Below are 4,590 nucleotides of genomic sequence, written 5' to 3'. Positions count from 1 at the left end.
CTTCTGATTTTAAAAGTTACTTTACCAGTGTTCACTTGGGAAATATTTGATACTTAACAGCTTTTTCAAGATCATTTGGAAATGATTCAGAGGCATGGGCTGTCTTTTTTCCTATTGTTTCGTATCTAGTGTCTAACAACTGCTTGGCTTCTAGTGGTCACTGAATTGAATAACTATTTGTTAGTTGGTGAATACAGAAATAGACTCAGAAAGATTAAGTGAATTTCCCATCATTACACAGTTATTTGTGGGAGAGCTAAGATTAGAAGTCAGATTTCCAGAACCCAGTCAGTGATATTTCTTATCTGTTGTGTCAAATGGATTTGTGGACATTGGTTTATGGACCTCTCTCAAGAGACAAGAATTAAATACTAGATTAGATCTGAAATTAGATAAAGAAACTTGTTTCATATGTTACTGTGAAAGATATTTTCCTTTAATTACATGCAGAAATATAGCTTGATAAACTCGGCCAAGAAAAGTAATGATTCTCTTTGTGAGTACCCGAGTGTGTCCCTTTGAGAACTTAATGGACACACTTTGAAAACATGATAGGTGAATTCTGGTTGTTTTAAAAGAAATACATTTTTCTGTTAAAGAGCACAAAAGTTATACATTTTAAACATTCAAGAAGAGTGCATATTACATGGTAATAGAGGAAGACATCAGGTTTTTAAAGTTATAAAATAAGTACTATGTAAATGTGAATTAGACTAAATTTTTAAAAAATTATTGCTATTTAAATATCAGTATTCAAGATTGAACCCTACAATGAACTGCACCACAATGGTTCTAAGTGTGAACAAACTTGTGTCCTCTAATAGGAAAAATTTTTTAATTCACAAATTTTTTCATGTAAATAATTGCTTTATAAAGAAAAATAATTGTGTGATCCTATGATCTTTGTATTTGTCGAGGATTTAACCAGAGAAGCAGAACTACTGGTATACATGTACATTAAGAGACATTTTACAAGGAATTTGCTGTGTCATTGTGGGAGTTGGCTAACCAAGTCTGAAATCCATGAGATTTGGAAGGGTAGGGAGGGAAATGCAAACAATGACGTGCCATCAGGAAGGGAATTTCAGGAGCAGGGACTCCGTGAGCAGGGCTGAGGCTGTTGTCCACAGCTGGAATTTCTTCTCTCTCAGCTTCAGTCCTTAATTCTGCTTTTATATACCTTCTGAGTAAGGCCCACCAGATAATCCAGGATAATCTTCCTTATTCAAAGTCAGTTAATTAGGGAATTTGTTCATATCTGCAAAAATCTCTTCATAGCAATAGCTAGATTAGTGTTTAAGTGAATTACTAGGGACTATTCTCTTACAAATTGGCACAACATTATAAGAAAATAATCACTTTGCTGTTTTGCAGGGTAAATGCAAAACATTTAAATAGTAAGTAATTGCCAACATATAGCCAATGGTAACTAATAAAGACAAAACCCTTCAATTACAATACAGAATTGACCATTAAGGAAATATAAGGAGCCAATAAATTTGAACTTGCTTTTATGTGTCACAAATACTCACCTGGGGGAGGAATGAATGCTTATATATATATATATACACACACACCTAAATTCTTATATACCTGTATAATGTTTCCCCTACCAGAAAAAATTCCCAGTCTCTCATATAATAAGGAACCATTTCAATGACTTTATAATAACAAATAACCTAAACATGAATTCCTAATACTAGTTTCGTGTGCTTCTAACAGTCACCTGACAGAAGGAGGCAAAGGAATTGACTCATCTCCTGGATCACTATAAATGTAAAAACCCTCTTTAATCTCCCTTTATGAAACAAAGCAATACAGTAAAGCCACCATTACTAGTAGAGGCAAGCCATGAAATGGGTGGAGATGCTTGCAAAATGGGTATCTGACAGAACTTGAATCTAGAATATATAAAGAACTCTATAAATTATTTAAAAGATAAACCAACACAAAAATGGACAAAAGATTTGATTGGGTACTTGTAAAACTGGGATGTAAGTATGATTAATAAATACATGAAAATGTGTTTAACTTCATAAGACCAGGGAAATGCAGACATTGAAGTGCCACTATACACCTCCCTGAATGGCTAAAGTTAGGAGAAATCGCAAGTGTTGGCCTGGCGGTGTGGTGACCTGCTAATGGGAGTGTAACTGGCAGACTCTGCTGAGATCCAGCATAATGTCCAGTCAGTCATATCCAACTGTTTGCGACCCCATGGACTGTGCACACCAGTCTTCCCTTTCCTTCACTAACCCAGAGTTTGCTCAAACTCATGTCCATTGAGTCGGTGATGCCATCCAACCATCTCATCCACTCTCGCCCCCTTCTCCTGCCCTCAGTCTTTCCCAGCATCAGGGTCTTTTCCAGCGAGTCAGCTGTTCGCATCAGGTGGCCAAAGTAATGGAGCTTCAGCTTCAGCCTCAGTACTTCCAATGACTATTCAGGGTTGATTTTCTTTAGGATTGATTGGTTTTATCTCCTTGCTGTCCAAAGGATTCAAAGGGTCTTCTCCCAGGGGCTTCCCTGATAGCTCAGGTGCTAAAGAATCTGCCTGCAATGCAGGAGACCCTGGTTTGAATCCTGGATCAGGAAGATCCCCTGGAGAAGGGATAGGCAACCCACTCCAGTACTCTGGCCTGGAGAATTCCACGGACAGAGGAGCCTGGCAGGCTACAGTGCACGGGGTCGCAAAGAGTCGGACATGACTGAGCGACCTTCACTTTCACTTTCTCCAGCGCTACAATTCAGAAGCATCAGTTCTTCAGCACTCAGCCTTCTTTATGGTCCAGCTCTCACATCTGTACATGCCTACTGAAAAAACCATAGCTTTGACTATATGGACCTTTGTCAGCAAAGTGATGTTTCTGCTTCTTAATGTGCTGTCTAGGTTTGTCACCGCTTTTCTTCCAAGGAGCAAGCACCTTTTAATTTTGTGGCTGCAGTCACTGTCTGCAGCGATTTTGGAGCCCAAGAAAGTTAAGTCTATCACTGTTTCCATTTTTTTCCCATCTATTTGCCATGAAGTGATGGCACCACATGCTGTGATCTTAGTTTTTTGAAAGTTGCATTTTAAGTCAATATAACGGCCCTTCCCAACAATCCCACCAGAGATGTACCCAACAGGAACATGTATGTAAAACCTATATGAGAATGTTCGTAGCAGTACTGCTCATAATAGCCCAAATCTAGAAACAACCCAAATGCCCATCTACAATAGTATGCATAAAATCAGTGTATTCATACAGTGGAATATTCTACAATGAGATAAAATTAGATGCAGCAACATAGTCTCAAACATTAAATAGAATTTTTTTTTTTTTTTTTTGGCCATACCACATGATATGTGGGATCTTAGTTCCCCAACCAAGGCTGGAACCAGTGCCGCTAGAAGTGGAAGTGCAGAGTCTTAACCACTGGACCACCAAGGAAATCCCTCAAACACAATATTGAGTGGAAGAATCCAAGTACAAAATTATAAACTGTATAAGTCATTATGTACCATTTCATATGAGTCCAAGCCAGGCAAATCTCACCTATGGTGTTTGAAGTCAGGATGTATGGGGCCCTAAGCAGAAGTGATTTAGAGGGTAGCATGCAAGGTCCTTCAGGGGACTAGTGATGCTCGCTTCATTTGGGTGCTTAGTATATGAGCATGTTCACTTGGCAAATTCATCAGACCATACACTTAACATTTATACACATTTTCATATGTGTTATACTTTAGTGAAGATTGTGTTAAAATCACTTAAGTAGTCATGTTGTGGAGATCATAAATATACTACTGCATGAAAAAAAAATCCTTGATGTTATACAAGGATGTTTATTTGGGAGAATATAGTTTTCAGTGGCCACATCATTTATGGAGTCAAATAATGTCATCTCACTTAGAAACCACTTAGAAGTGAAGGTGATGTGTGATGCCTTGTGAGCTCTCTGAGTTTTGAAGATGCAAGTGGAGTCCAAATAAAAATTATTTATTGAACTCTTACAGTGGAAAAATTCCAAACTGACATTTAAAAATATTTTTAATATGTGTAATAAACTGTGACAAGTAGACATGAATTTTTGTTTTGAAGAGTTCATAAACATTTCAAATTATCCAAACAGCTTTTTTACATATTCTCATCAGAAAAAATGCTGTTCTTGTATTTGGCCACAATGAACATACACACTGGATGAGAGACAAAGTGGCTTTAGTTTTGATGGCTGAGGTCAACTTTACTAACAAGTTATTTGTGCATATAGCATATTTTAAATTGGAAAACATGAATTTTAAACATTAATGTTTAATAAATGTTGAAAGCCAGGAAGAAAAAACAGTGCTTACACCCATCCGTGTCAACATCTTTATATGTGTGTGTGTGTGTGTTTTTGGCTGTGCTGGGTCTTCATTGCAGCAAAAAGGCTTCTCCTTGTGGTGAGCAGGCTTCTCGAGTTGCAGAACACAGTCTTCTCTTGTTGCAGAGCACGGGCTTAGTTGCCCTGTGGCATCTGGGACCTTAGTTCCTCTACCAGGGATCAAACCCACGTCCCCTACATTGGAAGGTGGATTCTTAACCACTGGACCACCAGGGAAGTCCCATGCAC

The sequence above is a fragment of the Giraffa tippelskirchi genome, chromosome 12 (assembly GCF_054371585.1).
Source record: "Giraffa tippelskirchi isolate mGirTip1 chromosome 12, T2T-mGirTip1v1.2.pri, whole genome shotgun sequence".
Lineage (NCBI taxonomy): Eukaryota > Metazoa > Chordata > Mammalia > Artiodactyla > Giraffidae > Giraffa > Giraffa tippelskirchi.
The sequence above is the reverse complement of the archived record's forward strand: the minus strand, read 5'-3'. Positions refer to the sequence as shown.